This window comes from Dendrobates tinctorius, unplaced genomic scaffold (assembly GCF_039654945.1).
Source record: "Dendrobates tinctorius isolate UK_male_01 unplaced genomic scaffold, ASM3965494v1 ptg000081l, whole genome shotgun sequence".
Taxonomy (NCBI): Eukaryota; Metazoa; Chordata; class Amphibia; order Anura; family Dendrobatidae; genus Dendrobates; species Dendrobates tinctorius.
Window position 1 is genome coordinate 17,444,703 of NW_027361749.1, and position 19,183 is coordinate 17,463,885.

General features: G+C 43.2%; 1 protein-coding gene across 2 annotated transcripts in view; it reads right to left on the reverse strand.

Moving 5' to 3' along the window:
- The window catches only part of PCMTD1 (protein-L-isoaspartate (D-aspartate) O-methyltransferase domain containing 1), a 43,186-nt gene extending 33,699 nt beyond the window's left edge, over positions 1 to 9,487 (reverse strand). Inside the window, exon 1 of one of the 2 annotated variants that reach the window (XM_073583790.1) lies at positions 9,354 to 9,487. The gene's annotated coding sequence lies outside the window, so the exon portion shown is untranslated. Of the gene's footprint in view, positions 1 to 8,963; positions 9,154 to 9,353 lie in introns of those variants that run through there. The other variant, XM_073583789.1, reaches the window with a different exon arrangement.
- Between the last annotated feature and the right edge of the window lie 9,696 nt (positions 9,488 to 19,183).

Below are 19,183 nucleotides of genomic sequence, written 5' to 3' on the forward strand. Positions count from 1 at the left end.
ATTATAGAATGGAGGGAAATTTCAAGTAAAAAAAAAAAAAAAAATAAAAAAATATACACATAGTAACAATAAATACCCATCGATGAAGATGGAAGTAACCCTTTAAAAAAGAGTAGCTAGAACTTGTTTGTCCAACAGCAAGAAAGGTAAAGAAGAAAAAAAAAAAAAAAACACCTTTTGATGCTATTAGACTAGTCCGACAATTGATACACGAACGAACACTCATTCTTGACCATCACATCATCTAAATAGGTTGGCAAATCGCTCAAAAACTAGCAAATCATTAATTTTCCCAGCTTAAAAAACATTATCACCAGTGCATAGCCCCGTATAAACAGGACAGGTGCCGCCAAGGGCAACGATGTTCTATGCGGACAGAACAATTACCTTTTCTTTTTTTTTTTTTTTTTAAACCCACACAATCCCTTTAAGTTCCTTTCTCATGCATCATACTGTAATTTAGCACCTTACAGCTGTGTGCACATGAATTGGCTGAGGTGGTGCGTAGTACGTATCCTCAGAGGAGAAGCGACCTGAAGCAATAGGGATCTTTCCTGAGTCTAAAGGTGCAGGCCCGCTCATCCCCTCTGCCGATGCTTCTCTCAGTGTGACCTGAGGATATTATTCTCCATGGCAAAAAAAAACTGAACAAACAGAAAACTGAAACAAAGAACATTGGAAATTCCCATTGTAATTTCTCAGTAGGGAGTTTTTCAGACCAGATCACTGCTTACTACTAATGGAAAATGAGTAAACCAGGAGACAATGCTGCGCCTGTGTATTAAAGGGGGTTGATATTTACTTATGCTTTCGTTATGCATGGTTAGTAGGATACTCTATTATATATTTGGCTAAATATTACATTATAAGAAATATTAGGCTGTCTTATTAGTAAAGTCTAATATATTCCTATTAGTGATGAGTGAGTATACTCGTTCCTCTGGTTTTCCCGAGCATGCTCGGGTGTCCTCCAAGCATTTTGGCATGCTCGGAGATTTAGTTTTCCTCGTCTCAGCTGCATGATTTGCGACTTGTAGACAGGCTGAATACATGTGGGAATTCCCTAACAAACAGGCATTCCACACATGTATTCAAGCTGTCTAGCAGTCGCAAATCATGCAGCTGAGACGACGAAAACTAAATCTCCGAGCACGCCAAAATACTCGGAGGACACCAGAGCATGCTCGGGAAAACCAGAGGAACGAGTATACTCGCTCATCACTAATTCCTATAGTATTATTTTAGGCATCACGCATCAGCTTCAAATATTCCAATTAATACATTTTGTCTATTTATTTGGAATAGTTTACAGACTTACAATCCTTATCTAGAAGTTTGCTTTTTGGTACATAGTTTTGTTGAAATCTATAGTCTGCAGTCATCCTTTGTGCTTACAGAATGCAGAATTGAGGGTCTGACGTATACACGGTTACAATTAGCAGGATAGACACGTTCAGCTTCTCTCAATAGCAAACAAAAAATTGACAGACGCAGGTTGAGACTAATTGGCACGTAACCACTAGTATTATCGGACACATGTTGTCACCACCCACGCACATGGAGAATACGGAGGAAATCAGGACAGTGTGCGCCTCACACACTACCACAATTCAGCAGTCTGCCGTGATAGTTACCGCAGACGTTCCATTTCGGCCAAGACAACCTAGTCAAATCCAGGGTTATATTCTGCCCTGAGATAAAGGGGTTTTGGCATAGTTATTATTACTAATAATGGGCCCAATTCATTGAAGCTTTTTACAAGAGCGCTCTGGGGTAAAACGCTTTGAAAATATGCAAATATTTATCGTAAGGCTAAGATAAGATTTTGCAACTTTTGGCGGTCTTATAACATTTTCATCCAGCTCCGACAAAATAGGTGGAGCAGGGTCAGGATGGGAGTATGGTAATCCGTTACGGTCATATTCATGACGAGCAGCAGTATTTCTTATACCACAAATCTTAATCCAGTCGTCACGTGGAATAACATTTGTGGCGAGGTGCGCCATACTTTTCATACTCGCCGGATTGATTAAGAGGTGTGCACCTCTTCATGAATCAGGAGTGTCAGACTACAGCACCCCTCCTCATCAAGACCAGCGTGAACAATGCCGGCCTTGATAAATCAGAGCCTATGTCTTTGAAATGCAAAAAATATGTTAAGACAAGTGCTTCTCCCATGAGCTTTCTGCAGATACTTGTGGAGCAGCTGTCCATGGCTACTAGAAAAAAGTTAACATCCATTTTTCAGAGCACATCTGACAAATACTGTGCTTCTCACTATATTTTTTTTTCTTAGTCTCTTCCATGAGTAACTTCCATCTTATAAAATGATGGCTTATCACTAGATTATGCCATCACTATCATTAGTGGGAGTCAGACCCCCCGTTAATCCAAAAAACAAAAAGGCACCACGGGGTTGGAGTAGTGCTGCATCCCTTCATTTCTCCATCCAGCTCATAATTTTATGTAAAAAGTTCCAACACGTGTAATGGAGCGTTATACAGGGCCAAAATGTCTTCTACATGATCTGCCCCAATCCCAGTGGTTTTTGAAAGATTACGGGGTTTTATTTCTAATTAAAATAATGCAGCAGACGTAATGGAAATCTAACAAAGGTGTGAACTAAGGCTGTCCCCAGTACATCTACAGTTCTCAGCACCTTTCAACCAAATGATTTATTTATAGAACTACATAGGTGGATATTAAAAGTGCGGCTCCATGACATATTAACATTGTGGATGGGAGCTGCCAAGGACATGCAGGGTTTTTTTTTTTCCAAAGTTCTCAATGGAAGCCAAGTTTAGTTTCTAGATATTTTCGGTCGATTATTTGGGACTTTGACACTAATTTTTCAACATTTTAGAGAATTTTATCAACAAAAGAAGTAAAAGCACTGCTGCAAAATCGTGCACACTAACCCAAGGAAAAGAATAATTATAAATAGACTATTAATACACAAAAGAAGGCATTAAAACATAAGTAAAGTCACATGGCCATAACATCCATGATTATCTGCAAAAATAACATAGTACATAGACATAGCAATTATCATATCAAAAGATGTATAAATATATACCCGGCAACATGTATAGATAAAGCCCCCACCTATCAATATGGCTCATGAGGACGTAATAGAACCTATAAAGAACTGATATAGAGTTGTAAAGTCATGAAACATACCATAATAAATAAAGCCATAGAGCCAAAATAAGGCTCCTAGCAACATTCAAATTCCTAAAGGTGAAGACCGCGACTAAGGATACAATAAACCCTGGTCAAAAGATGGCAAACACCAAGCCTATGCAATGTGCATGGCCTGGCACACAAGGAACCACGGTGGGCAATAATAAAGTGTTTACCGCTATAAGGTCATGTGCCGCAGATAAGGTGCAAGATCATGGGTGCAAGCCCTTAAGCGTGGCCCCACGTGTATCGCCGTACGGTTTAGCCGGTGGAAGTGCCTTTATAGCAATTAACAAGGCTTAACGTACCTTACAGAATGATCCTCAATAGTACTCCAGTGTGCAGGAAGCCGCCATTAGAGTTAGGAGATACCGGGCTTTATCTATACATGTTGCCGGGTATATATTTATACATCTTTTGATATGATAATTGCTATGTCTATGTATTATGTTATTTTTGCAGATAATCATGGATGTTATGGCCATGTGATTTTACTTCTGTTTTAATGCCTTCTTTTGTGTATTAATAAAGTCCATTTATAATTACTCTATTCCTTGCGTTAGTGTGCGCAATTTTGCAGCAGTGCTTTTACTTCTTTTGCTGATTCATGTGTGTCAGCTGCTGCACCTTCATATATATATTATATATATAATATTTTCCATTACACATTTTGGTGCGCCTGGTTTCTCCTCTTAGTTCATTTTAGAGAATTGTGCGACATTTTTGAACCATAAAGTCAGGAAGCAGGTTAAAGGCAAAGATAAAAGGACATTTATGCCATTTTGAAAAATTTTGAGCAAAAAAAGTCAAATAGAAAAAAAAAAAATTGCAAATGGAGAAGCAGCCTCCGCTCTTCAAATTCGTGGCCAGTGGTAGCGGTGTCTCTAAATGTGTCATGCGCTTTGCAATCCATCCCACCCCCTCATCAAGACTGGAGAAAAAAAAAGCTCTGCAAAAAAAAAAAAAGTCACATCAATGGCACAGCAAATAAAAAAACTTTCTAAATCAATGTATAATACAAACGGCTAAACTGGTCTGGTCCTGAAAGCTTAAAATACACTGACCGTAGTTGTGCTACACAGGTCAACCTCAAACTTCACAAAAAGAAAATCAGAACAGCTGAATTCGGAGTAAAAAGGCTGGTGCTAAGTGGCAACGTTGGCCACAATGCGAGAACATCAAGAACCTTAGGGTACCGCTCGCATTACGACCTCCAGGGTAACGTGACACGCAAGTCGTAAAAAATTGTACCCCGTTGGATTTTTTTTGTCATTTCATTCATCTGCATTGTGGGAAAATGATGGCGGTGAGGTCACAGGAGTTCATTCAGTCAGCGAGCACAGACTCAGTGACGTCACCGAGCTTGTGTGTGCCACTTCCCAATCATTCCCCAGTAGTTTACAGCCCGAGCGATTGCATTAGCACCGCTCCACCTGTAAACTTTTCAACCCCCAGAGATGGATTTACGCTGTGGGACTTGACTGAGCGCCGGACAGGTATATATTGCTAATTTTTTTTTTTTTACAGGTGATCAATGGCTTCCAGATGGGATTAGCAGTGTAATAAAGATGGGAAAAATGTGTGTTGTATTATTTCATTAAAAGACTTTACTCTTAATGTGTGTGTTTAACCCTTTACTTACTAAAGGATTAGTAATGGAGAGGTGTCTTATTGACACCTCTCCATTACTAAGGGCTTAATGTCACCTTACAATATCAAGGTGACATTAACCCCTTATGACCCCACTTGCCACCTCTACAGGACAAGTGGGAAGAACCTGTCATAGCTCCAGAAAAGGCGCATCTAATACTCTCGGCAGCTGCGGGCTGCTGTTTTTAGGCTGTGGGGGGGGGCCCCAAGATCAATGTCCCCTTACCAGTCTGAGAATAGCAGCCCGCACTGTTAGTTTTGCCGGGTTGGTTAAAAAAATAAGGGGGACACCACGTTGGTATGTTTTCATTCATTCTTCCCTGCTCAAGCTGTTGCCAGCAGAGCAAGGAAGAATGACAGCCGAGTTCAGCACCACATGCAGGGGATCAGTGGCTTACAGTAGCCACTTCTTCCCCGGAGGCAGTCAGTCCTCACGGAGGACAGTGTACACTGTTTCCCGTTTGCACATGTGCAGCACGTGTTGTGGGCCGTGTTAAAACGGACATGTCTCCGTGCTTTGCACACAGACACATGGTCCGTGAAAACGTGCTGACATCTGCATAAACCCATTCATTTGAATGGGTCTATGTATGTCAGTGTCTCCAGTACGTGGGAAAACTGTCACTACACGTACCGGAGCCACTGATGTGTGAAACAGCTCTAATATTAATACTTTGTGCATCAGTGAAGAGTATAATTGAACATGCAAATAGTAGAATTGCTATTTCGTTAATATCCTTCCTGATAAAGAGTTAATAAAGGTTTGTTAATAAGTTATATGTACCACAAAATGATTCTTCTGCCAAATACAACTCATTCCGAAAAAAAAAAAAAAAAAACAAACCCCATGGCTAAGTCGCTGACAAAATAACAGAGTTAAGTTTCCTGGAGGATGACAATAAAAAGGTGAAAAAAAAGGGTTTGTCAAAAGTGACTGACTAGAAGGGGTTAATATTCCAATATCACCAATACAGTAGTTTCATGGCCATGAATCCCCGGTATCCAGAGGCGCAGTCCTGACTCACTGTTGTGCTCATGAATACAGTGGACACATAAGTGCAGGTCTATTCTGAAAACTTGCCGCACAACAGGATCCGTGCGCTCCAGGAGGAGGTGAGCAGACACTAAACTTTTTTGTATATTTTCAGATCTATTGTTGTTCTTACATGGGAATATCACACGACAACCATGCTCTATATTGCGCCAATGAGCACACAGCGCTTCATATCAGACAAGGCCTTGAGATAGTTGGAAGAACGTGAAACGGACAATGACCTGTGATTTTGAGACTCCAGATCACTCTGCTATAAAGCACTGAAAATAATGAACTGCTGAAGTCTTTAGAGGCGTTTTCTGGGCTCTCGACACATTTCTGCAGTTATTCTAGGTCACTGCAGATCGCCAAATCCCGGCAGAATGCGATGAACACCATCACACCTTCTTTACTTTCCAGGGTGGGTTGTTGGTCTCAATACCACAATTATGTAATTCTCACAGTTGTTGTAACATGACGACTAGATTCTCATCCGATTTTTTCAATGTACTTTTGACAGAAGCACAGAGTAATCTAATCGGCACGTGATCGCAACTGTCAATATTGTGGTAATGTGAGCACCAACTTATGCTGGGAATAAAGGGAAACTATGACAGGGCACACACAGAGTGATTGCAGGAGTCTGTCCAGGGCCCAGAAAACAAACTATGAGTCTGTGGAATTTACCCCTCGCCCCACGACGAGCCCGGCCCCAGCGCCCCACGACAAGCCCGGCCCCAGCGCCCCTCATCACCTAGTGAAATTAAGTTATTTGTCTGGAGCTCAGAAACCACCTTATCATAGAAATCATAGAATCGTAGAGTTGGAAGGGACCTCCTGGGCCATCTGGTCCAACCCCCTGCTCAAAGCAGGATTCGCTAAATCATCCCAGTCAGATGTCTGTCCAGCCTCTGTTTGAAGACTTCCATTGAAGGAGAACTCACCACTTCTCGTGGCAGCCTGTTCCACTCATTGATCACTCTGTCAAAAAGTTTTTTCTAATATCTAATCTGTGTCTCCTCCCATTCAGTTTCATCCCATTGCTTCTAGTCTTTCCTTGTGCAAATGAGAATAAAGTTGATCCTTCTACAATGTGACAGCCTTTTAGATATTTGTAGACAGCTATTAAGTCTCCTCTCAGTCTTCTCTTTTGCAAACTAAACATTCCCAAATCCTGCAACCTTTCCTCATAAGACAGGGTTTGCAGACCGGTCACCATTCTGGTCGCTCTTTTCTGAACTTGCTCCAGTTTGTTGATGTCTTTTTTAAAATGTGGTGCCCAAAACTGGACACAATATTCCAGATGAGGTCTGACCAAAGAGGAGTAGAGGGAAATAATGACTTCACGTGATCTAGACTGTATGCTTCTGTTAATACATCCTAGAATTGCATTTGCCTTTTTTGCTGCTGCATCACACTGTTGACTCATATTCAGTCTGTGATCTATTAGTATACCCAAGTCTTTTTCACATGTGCTGTCACTTAGCCCTATTCCTCCCATTCTGTATATGCTTTTTTCATTTTTATTGCCCAGATGTAGTACTTTGCATTTCTCCCTGTTAAAAACCATTCTGTTAGTTGCTGCCCACTTCTCCAGTTTATTTAAATCTTTTTGAATCCTCTCTCTCTCTTCTCTAGTATTAGCTATCCCTCCTAGCTTTGTGTCATCAGCAAATTTAATCAGTTTACCCTCAATTCCTTCATCTAAATCGTTGATAAAGATGTTGAACAATACAGGGCCCAGGACAGAGCCCTGTGGTACCCCACTTGAGACCTTCTTCCAACTGGATGTGCAGCCATTTACGACCACTCTTTGGGTCCGATCACTAAGCCAGCTATGAATCCACCTAACAGTTGCCTTGTCCATTCCATACTTAGTCAATTTTTTCATTTTTTATATTACAAGTGTGGTGGAATTTCCTGGTGTCACCAGCCTTCATTTCGCAACAGCCCAACGTCACCATCCTTTGTCCCATGACAGCTCAGCGTCACTTTGTAAACTGAAAAAAACCTGACACAAACCTGCCTGTGGCACACATGGATTTTGTGGCCAAGTTGCTGCGGCCAAACCTGCTTTCTATACTTCGTTTATTCCACCCCACCAGAGGTTCAGATCAGCACAATGAGGTCCGTCTAGTTTTCGTCGTTCACAGAATCCAGCATTTGTGACCGGACTAGAATGTGACAGCTTTACTGCTTTCCTCGCTCACGGTCCACCTGTAATGCAGTGGTGCTATGTGTTGCCATTTAATACTTTATGGATCCTTGCTGATGTATTGGGGCCCACAGGCAGCATTTCTGTGCACTATGATGTCCGGCATTGTTACGCACTTTATAAATTGTCATTATTATAATAGCTACCAAGGGATGGATAACATTAGAAAAGCATGGCTGCTTTCTTCCAAAATTGTGCCACACCTGTACACAGCGTGTCACTGCCCCTCTACCCTATGCGCATCAGTAGTGCTGAGGTGCAATACCAGACAGGACCCATAGACAGGAGCGGCGCCCGCTCCCACGGACGGGACACGAGCGGCGCCCGCTCCCACGGACGGGACACGAGCGGCGCCCGCTCCCACGGACGGGACACGAGCGGAGCCCGCTCCCACGGACGGGACACGAGCGGAGCCCGCTCCCACGGACGGGACACGAGCGGAGCCCTCTTTGTAGGAGGCAGCCATGTTTTTCTAACCCCATTGCATGCCAACCAATCAACTCCCATCTTACATGTTGCAGTCGTTCAGAGCATGAGAGCAGGGAGCTGCTTGGCTGCCATGGCTGAGCCTGCACCTCCTCATCACCCATATCACAGTCACACACAAGTCATCCGCCACATTACGTCACACCAAATGAATGACGTCACCAGCTGCGCGTGCTCTGCGCACAAGGCCACTGCATAACAATAGGAGGAAAGTTTTCTTGCCGCCGCCATCAGCAGCCGCGGCTTCACCTGACAGCTGCGCGACAGGCCCGCGATCTATGTGCGCCAGCTGCCCGCACAATGCCGTCATACGGGGAGCCGAGGAGAAGCCGCTAACTGCGCCACAAGCTGCAGGAGGGAGGAGACACCGACATCTCCCCAACTCCAACAACTCACCATGAGCGGCAGGCCGGCGTGCTCGTACACAGCAGCGTGCAGGCTCCGTCTGCGGCCCGGGAGCTGTGGGCTGGTGGCTGTGGGGGGTGCGGGCGGCGGGCACGGCACTGCGGTGCACACACAGGCCCGAGTGCCCGGACTCGGTATTTGTTTTGATGTGCGCGGTGCACTCTGGGAAGATTTGGGGGGTGAACAGCTGAGAGGATGTAAACAGTGTAGCAACGTGACCGGCTACAGCGAGGGCCAATCACTGCGCGACTATTCCAGGCCGAGGTGGTGACGTCAGAGACAGGGGCGGGGCCTGCTTTTGTAATTAGCGACTTGGCAGCGCTGGTTAGTGTGTGAGGCGGCGGGCTGTGCGGGGCTTGTGCTGCCGGTGTGAGCTCTGACCTCCGCCCGCTGTTGTGCGACACGTCTCCCCTTTGTGTCTCCTTCCATCCGCGGCCATGTGACTGTGGAGCAGAGTCTGCAGAACGGGAAGCCGTTGTGTGCCATCACCCGTCATGGCTGTCGGGTGCACACATATAGGAGCCCGCGTGTAACACATGACTGAGCGTCCGTGTAATTACGTCACACAGGAGTCTTGTGTCCACGGCTCCTGGAAACTCCTGACCCGGGAGGTTTGGGGGAGTGTGCACCTTGGATTTCACACAGACCATTGGTTCGTGTGTCATAGCGTTTGTGACAATCACATTGACTTGTCTGGTCAGTGAGGCGTCCATAGTGGTTTTCAAAAGTGTTCACCCCTTGGCAGTGATCATGTTTTGCTTCCACGCAACCTGGCATTTTCTTCTTTGTTTTTTAGGCTTTGCATCAGTTCATGTACAGAACATGCCTACAACTGTGAACATCTGGTTTCTTTTTACTGTAAAGAAAACAGATAAGACAAAATAACTGAAAACTACATTGTGCATAACTATTCACCCCCCCATAAAGTTAGTACTCTCTAGAGCCTCCTTTTACGGCAATTACAACTGGAAGCCGCTTTGGATAAGTCTCTAAGAGCTTTCCATATTTGGTCACTGGGATGTTTGCCCACTCCTCAAGGTAAAACTGCTCCAGCTCCTTCACGGTGGATGATTCCTCTGATGAACAGCAATCTTCACCTCTGACCTTGGCTTCTCAATGGGATTAAGGTCTGGGATGTGACTAGACCACTCCCAAACATTTTCACGTAACTCCTTCCAGACGTGTCATATATAAACTGCTCTGCGAGAGCGGAGTTCCCGCAAAGACAAGTGTATATACGGGGCAGCTATTTACGGTCTCCGCGCTGCAGCTTAAATTTATAGCGAGTGCGTTAGGGGACCAAACTTTACAGTGTTACTGACATTCGTTTTTCTTTTGCAAAAACAGAATATCATCGGGTAAATTTATAGGTAGGGCATTAGTGTAGTGAACGTCACTCTTTTTTTCTATATGCAAACCTTTTTTTTACATCTGATTTTTCTTTTCATTTTTTCTTTTAAGTGTTTCCTTTTCCTTTTTTGCACTCTACTTTTCTATGATAAATAGTCCCCTTTACTCAAGCCCCACACAATACACATGTAAAAGCACCACTTACACACATCCCCAGTGTTTTGAAAAATAAAATTAAAATGACCCATTCATCAAGAAGACGCTGTTCACCAGAGGAGGCATGCAAGCGCCTTGCCTCCGACACAGATTCAGCCAGTGAGGCTTCTGTTCCTCATCTAGTGAGGAAGAACCCCCAGCTAGGAGCCCTAGGACCCAGGCAACCCCTACAGCAATCAATTCCACACGGACTGCACCCCCCTAAAATTATCAGCCTGTTATTCTGGATTCATCGGCAGCTCAGGAATCCAATTTGATGTACAGGTCTCACTGAAATTGACTTCTTCAAATTCTTTTTCAACAAGGAAATAATAAATGTTATGGTGGCCCAGTCAAACTTGTATGCCTATCAATTTTTCACTAAAATAGCACAAAAAGAGGACTTAAAAATCCTCCAATAATACAAGAAAACAGCAAAAAAGCAGAGAGGTTTACCCGTCCAGGCCTCCAGACAAAATTAATTATATGGGTCCACTGCATCCTTGATTGCCGCGGGCGCGCAGCCTAAGTCTGACCTGGTGATTCATACAGAGCCGGGTAGTTTCACCCCCACCTCCTCTGCTGAATTGAGTTACGCTCCGGCGGTTTCACGGACTGTGCCACATCACGTACATCATCCCGGGAACGCAGAGCTTCGTCTGGGAGAGCCAGGATACACCATATCCGTCGAGAGACAGTTCCTTAACTTCCTTCAGGATCACGCCAGAGACTTCACGCGTCCCTTGCGTGGGCGCCACCTTGGAATTTCAAGCCTTCACAGCCCGGAAACCAACAGACTGATAAGTATACCTGTTTGATGAACAATTGTTTTTACCTCGATATATTATTCAATTTTACTCTCTAGCAACCCATTCTTTCCCTGCGTGGAGTATTCCCTGTAATAAACCCTTTAACTCTTTTTCTGTCTCATGCTCGTCACTGCATCCTGTGTACCTGTTATCTCACTTACACACTGTACATGTTAGGCGTCTGGTTTCTGCGTCTGTGCTGCAGGAATCCAGAGCCTCAAATCCTGCGGTCTCCTGCTGTCTATCTACTGCAGAGAAGATTACTTTGCAGCAGACCGCTCCAGAGACTAAGTTCCTCTGTGCTCCTACTGGGCATGCTCACGAGGCGATCTCCCATTGGAGATCGGGAGTCATGTGCCCAGGTCCTGCTCCAGATCTCATTGGTCCATCTCGGAGATCTGGAAGGTCCCGCACGGCTATAAAAAGCGCGCATGACCGTTCGGCCATGCACTAGTATAGACTATACTTGCTTTGTGTGATTGGTGATGGATATATGATTGTGGTGACTGACTTATTAAGAAACCCCTTCCCTCTGATATTACGCATGTGGATAGGGAATTAGTTCAGCAGTCAGCGCCAGTCAGTGGCAAGCCTTAGGCCACTGTGCACAACGCACCTCTGCGCTATCGTACGACGTTGCTCCTGCTTTGTAGCTGTGTCATCCAGCGGCAGTGTCCTACGCCACACTGCAGTTGCAGCCCTTCTTGGCGCTCGCAGTAGCGACGCCGTACACACGGTAGGTCTAGACGGACGCAGCTCCTCTGTCTTAGGTCCTGCTCCTGTGACCTGACACCGTGTGTGCATTTATCTGAGGCCTGTGACACTAACAGGCTCAGCGTTTTTGTATGTTTTTGTTGCGGCGCCTCTGTGTGTGAACAGAGCCCGCTCTGCGCACTTCGGGTGAAGTTGAACCCGTGCGCATTATACCGCCATATTGCTCGTCTGTCATTACCTAGAAGCAGTGTAACACCTACTGCACGGTGGACTCCGAGCAGCGAACGCACTTTATTATTTATTTTTATTTAGTGCATTCCGCCGTTCCTAGCAGTACAGATGGCAATGTACAATGCTTTTGTGCTATTTCAATCTGTAGGCAATACGGTGACCTTCCTTCAGTTTGAGGAGGTAGTCATCAATGTCCTAATGTTTGGCACTCAGGAAGGTGAAGGTCCCAGTACTTCTGAAACTGATAGTGCCTGTGTTGTGAGGTTCCCCAAAAGGCGAAGAAAGGAAAATCACAAAAACATAAGGAGAAAAGCCAGCTCACCGATCTTGTAGAAGGTGCGCAGAACTACGTCCTGATAAGACATAGATAAGTATGAGAAAAACACGCTTGTTCCAGCTTCTTGGTTAAAATATTCCAAATTTATTCGAATTAGTAAAATATGACAAGCTCCTAGACCGCACTATAGTGCACACTGGGACAGAGAGCGTCGCGTTTCGATCGCAGCAGCGATCTTTATCAAAGCTACTACAAAGTGCAAAAAATCATACATGTATGATTTTTTGCATGTTGTATGATTTTTTGCACTCTGTCTGTTTTTCATAGTTACATTACATACCATGTGATATGTATTTGGATAATTGATTGGTTCTGAGTCATTTAAAATATTTATGCTTTTCAGGTGTAGTAGCTTTCAGAAAGATTGCTGCTGCGATCAAAACGCATCACTCTCTGTGCCAGTGTGCACCATAGTTTGGTCTAGTAGCTTGTTATGTTTTACTAATTCAAATAAGTTTTGAATATTTTAACCAAAGAGCTGGAACAACAAGCGTGTTTTTATCACGAAAACTTGCAGAGTATGCTACAAGAGGGTAATATGAAAAGTCACAATTTACCATTGAGAAACATGGCCTTTGCATTAAGGATTGCTTCAAAGCGTACCAAAAGTCCACAAATTAATAAAATTTGTTTTTACCCTGTTGACACAACACACTTTTATAATCTCATGTGCTCCTCACAACTTACACATACCACCACATTATAAATTCATACACCAGTAAAACCAAAAGCATTATTACTATAAAACTATGCTTCTAGATAAACTCCTTGAGGGGTGTACTTCCAAAATAGAGTCACTTAGGGTCATTTCCACTGCTTTGGCACGTCAAGGGCTCTCCAAATGCGACATGTGATCCAAATGTGATCATTCCATCAAAGTCTCCATTCCAAAACGTCACTCCTCCTTTCCTTCCAAGCCCTGCCTTGTGCCCAAATAGAAGTTTTCCTCCACATATGGGGTATCAGTGTACTCAGTAGAAATTGCACAGTGACTTTTGGGGTACATTTTCTCGTTACCCTTTTGAAAATAAAAACAAATGGGGCTTAAAGATTATTTTTGTGGAAACCATTTTTTTTTTTTAACTTATTTTCACAGCTTTACGTTTTAAACTTCTTTGAAACACCTTGGGGTTCAAAGTGCTAAGCATAATCTACATAACTTCCTTGAGGGGTCTAGTTTCCAAAATGGGGTCACTTGTGGGGGGTTTCTATGTTTAGGCATGTCTTGGGATCACCAAACGCAACATGATGCTGCAGTCCATTCCATCAAAGTCTGCACTCCTTACCTTCCGAGCCCTACCGTGTGCTCAAACAATAGTGTACTCAGGAGAAATTGCACAACTTTTGGGACCTATTTTCTCCTGATACCCTTTTAAAAATATAAAATTGAGGCTAAAAATCATTTTTGTGGAAAAAATTTAATTTTTTTTTTACTTTCACAACTATACGTTATTATTTTCTGTGAAGCACCTGGGTGTTCAAGGTGCTCACCACACATCTAAATTTCTTGGGAGGTCTAGTTGCCCTAATGGGGTCACTTCTGGGGGCTTCCATTGTTTAAGCACATCAAGGGCTCATCAAACATGACATGGTGTTCACTTTCAATAAAAACACAAGACAATAGGGACTTCCAATTACAGGGGGAGGTTAGCCAGCATTAATAAATACACATATATAATCATAGATGATTTGACTGCAATGTAGCCATAAATAAATATATAAGTAAATTAATTGCACAGTGAGGGTATGCTGCAGAAAGGGAAAAAGGGGTTGGATCTAAACGCCACAAATTTCTAAATTCCCTAAAAGAATGGTCAGTAGGTACACGCCCAGTAATACAAATATTTTGCTATTTAGTACTGGGTAGTGATGGAAGCACTAATAAATACCACATTAATAGCAGAAAGGGAAAAGAAAGGACACAGTCCAAGCAAATAAATGAAGGGGTTAACAGAGTATTACCTGCTGTAGAGCTGAGAAAGATGCAGGTGCATCAGGTCTGTGCACAGTATGTGGAATGCTGGTGGAGCCCCCCCCAGAACGCCCGGCGAGCGCCGATTCACAGTTGCTTCTTCCAAGGGGCAAGGACGACAAGCGCCATTTGGCAGTTGCTTCTTCCAAGGGGCGTGCACACCCAGCCCTCTGCTGCTGCAGGGGCATTTACAAGGAACCTGTGGCCTTAGGCCACTTGGAAAACCTGGCCGGAGAGGAAACGGACCACCCCCCCCCACCATCCTGTAGTCCGTTTCAAAAATAAAAGCCCATGGCAGATTTTACTAAATCTGCCTTGGACAAATAGCTTGCCCAAGACCAACACTTTTATTTTGCATTGCAATCACAGCTATGCCTGTGACTGAAATGCAGTCCCGCAGCCTCAATATGCTTCTGTGCACATCCTCGGGGACACATAGCGACCCTCGCATATGACACTGGTCACTGTTTCACATACCCCCTCTGCTCAAACTTGTGAGGTTGAACATCTGTCACCATACAGGAGGCCCATGACAGGGCATCCAGATTTCCCAGTGACTTCCTCACCCTATGTTCCACTGAGAAACTAAAGTTTCTGGGAATGCTTAGCTTGCAAAAACGAAGGCTAAGAGGAGACTTAATAGCTGTCTACAAACATCTGAAGGACTGCCACAGTGTTAAGGGATTTTCCTTATTCTCATTTGCACATGGAAACACGACAAGCAATAGAATGAAACTGAAAGGGAGAAGATACAAGATATTAGAAAAAAAATTTGACTGCGAGGGTGATCAAGAGTGGAACAGGCTGCCACGAGAGGTGGTGCGTTTCCTTCAATGGAAGTCTTCAAACAGAGATTGGACAGACATCTGTCTCGGATGGTTTAGTGAATCCTGCTTTGAGCAGGTGGTTGGACCCGATGACCCTTTAGGTCCTTTCCAACTCTAACATTCTATGATTCTATGATTCTTTGTGTATTGGTAAAATGTGCATTATCCAACATAACTAAGATTATATAGCTTAATAAGTGAAATTTTTATGTCCCTCTAAGTGCATAAATGAACTTTGAATGTATAGCTTGCCCCATGGACTGCTTATGAAGAAGTGAATACGCAATGCTTTCTGTCCTTCTCTTGTTCCATAGAGACCTGCATTGGTAGCTTCTAGGGTGGCTGATGACATAGTGATGTGCGGTATTCCTGAGATTGCTTTTATCTGTGGGACACGTGTTCCTCTGAACACAATGAACTTAATGTGGAAGGGTTGGATTTGGACTCGATTCGCATCACTGTATCCCATGATGGGGGTTGCAGTAGGCAGCTCCAGCGAGGTTATGGTCTGTGAAATCATGTGACTCAGACCATGTGGTGCATCATGTGACTGATCACGTGACGTGAGCTACAGGGAGTGGCATGTGTGCAGTCTCTATGTGAGCAGCGCCACATACGGCGGTGGTGGCACCACCCCTCTCCGAGCCTCTAGTGCCTACCCTGTTCACTAGACATGCGCAGAAACTAAACACACCGTAGCTGTCCATTAGCACATATCTTTCTCATCTGCTGTTCTTTAATGATTGGGAGATGATGGAGGGGTATTTAAATGGGATTAGGACATATGTCCTGAAATCTAAAACCAAGCCACAACTCATCATGTATGACACACATATTGGATGTTAATTTCTTTTTCCTGGAGCCTCTTCATGAAACAGATGATGGAAGGAAAACGTGTAGCGTTTTATCATGTACGGTGCAAACCTCTGCTGTCAAGTATCTGGCTCATTACAAGGATGGTAAAGGTTGAGATACTTACAAAATATGCACCCTTGATTGTTGTGAGTTCATTCTCTGGTTCCCCTTCTGAAGTCCCTCTGGTGGTGTCGGGAGGTGGTGCGGCTGGTTTGATCGGTGGAGATCTGCCACCTGAGGATGGGGATGATGATTGGATCTCGGGATTCTCAGATTGGATTTAAAACAGCCGATGCCCTATTCAGTTGCTGGTGATTCCTTCTGGCTTGTCAGCTCTTGGTTTTCAGCTCTGTTCCAGTCATCTAAAGCTAAGTTTTTCTGCTAATGTTCACACTTGATTTTGTTGGTCTATTCAGTTTTTTGTGTGGCCTGCCAGCCCCGACTGGGGGCTGAGCTGAATTTCCACTCTTATTTATCAGTATTTTGCCAATTGGCTTTTTGTCCCTTACTAGTTTGGTCTCTTTTTGCTCTGTCTCAGAAAATTCCAGAGTGCTGATATAATGGGAGAAGTCTAGTGACTTCAGGGTTATTTTTGCTATTAGAAGTGTTGGACATTATTTTTGTAGGGTTTTTTGCAGGTTGCAGACAGTGACTTGCCTTTCCTTTCCTGTCTAGCTAGTTTGGGCCCCATCATTTTCTCAGCCTATTTTCCTGCCTGTGTTTGTGCCTTCATCTTGTTTCACCATCAATACATGTGTGGGGGCTGTCTATTCCTTTGGGGTCTGCTCTGGGGCAGTTTTCCCTTTTCTTGCTTTAGGCTTATGTAGTCCTCCGGCCGTGACAAGGCATCTAGGAACATCGTAGGCACGCTCCACGGCTACTGCTAGTTGTGTGGTAAGATCAGGAATCTGCATAGTTACCAACTTCTCTGGTTTTCTGTGGCTTAGCTTGTTTTGGGTTTTTTTCTCCTCGGTGACCCAATCATAACACTTGATGTTCTCTGTTTCGAGGTTTTAATTTTGTCAATTGTTTTATGGATTATCAGGTATCTCTATTTTTAAGCTAATTTAAATGCACAATTTTTTAACATAAGAATAAAAGTTAATTTTTAGAGGGTATTTTTTCTTGCTAATCGAACTCCAATATACCCCTTCTTCAGTTTTACACTGTGCCTCAAAAGTAGTTTTCAACCACAGGTGGAGTATTGCCGAACTCAGGAGAAATTGCGTAACAAATTATACCCTTCATTTTCTCCTTTTCTCCTCATTTTCTCCTTTTATTCCTTTAGAAAGTTAATAACTTGGGGCCAAAGCAACATTTTAGTAGAAAACGTAGTAATTGTCCATTGACTCAGCAAAATTTTATACAATTCTGTGAATCACTTGAGGGTTAAAAATAAAAGTGTAGTTTCCAAAATGGGGTGACTTGTGGGGGTTTCTGCTGTTTTGTCATGTCAGGTACTTTTGAAATGTGACATGGCATTTGTAATCTATTCCAGCCAAAATTGCGCTCCAGAATTTAGTTGGTGCTCCTTCCGTTTCGAACCCTGACATGTTCCCAAACTGTAATTTTTCCGCACATATGTGGTATCGGCATACTCAGGAGAAATTGGAACTGACATGGCGTCCTCTAACGATTGTTTTCAAAAGTCAAATGGTGCTCCTTCCCTTCTCCATGCGCCCAAACAGTAGTTTTCCACCACACGTTGGATATCAACATGTGTAGGAGAAATTGAACATCAAATTTTGTGTTCCATTTTCTCCTATTACCTTGTGAAAATAATTTGGGCTAAAGCAATATTTTTGTCTGAAAAATTTAATTCTTTATTTTTCCCGTTCAACGTTATAGAATTCTATGAAGCACCTGTAGCTTCAAGGTGCTACCTACACCTCTAGATAAATTCCTTGAGGGGTGTAGTTTCCAAAATGAGATCAATTGTGGAGGGTTTTCATTGTTCGGGCACATCAGGAGTTCTGCAAACACTAGATGGCGTCCGCTATCTACTCAGCCTATTTTGCTTCTAAAAGTCAAATGGTGCAGCTTTCGTCCTGAGACCTGTCGTGCCCCCAAACAGTATTTTTCATGGACATATGGGGTATCATCAAATGCAGGAGAAATTGCACAACAAATTGTACTATCAATTTTTTCCTGTTACTCTTGTAAAAATGCTAAATTTGGGGCTAAAGCAACATTTTTGTGGGAAAAAGTAAAACTTTCAGTTTTTCTTCCACATTGCTTTAATTCCTGTAAAGCACCTGAAGGGTTAATACACTTTTTAAATGTAGTTTTGAGTACTTTGAAGGGTGCAGTTTTTAAAATATCATTTTTTGTTATTTTTTGTCATTTTTTGTTATATAGCTATCTGGTTTAAAAGCATAACAAATTTAAAGTTTGAAAATTGCAAAATTTTCAAAACTTTCTTCAAAATTCTGATATTTTAGCACATAAGTGCAAAATAAACTGATCTACATTTACCACTAACAATCTCAGATTTCATGGGATCCATTGAAGCGTCCCAGAGTTATTACCACATAAAGTGACTGCTCAGAACTGCAAAATTTGGCCTGGTCAGGAAGGTGAAAACAGGATTGGGAATGAAGGGTCTAAAAGGGTTATCCAGAACTATATTATTTTTTTCCTATGAGCCAAAAACTACCAGGCAGGTAGTTGCTTGGACTTTAATATTGGCTACCTGTCATTGACATAGGTCTCAGGGCTGAAATTTTGTTATAGCACTGAATGGTATTGCATCTCTTTTGCATTTATTTAAAGGGAACCTGTCACAACTTTTCTGTCCTACCAGCTAAAAATATCATTTTATTCAGTGTCAGCTATGCATTCCCTAAATACTTATGTAACCCCCTGACTCCCAATGTATCACCTATGAAAACCTGGCTTCTGTTCTCTCACTCCAGCCCTCT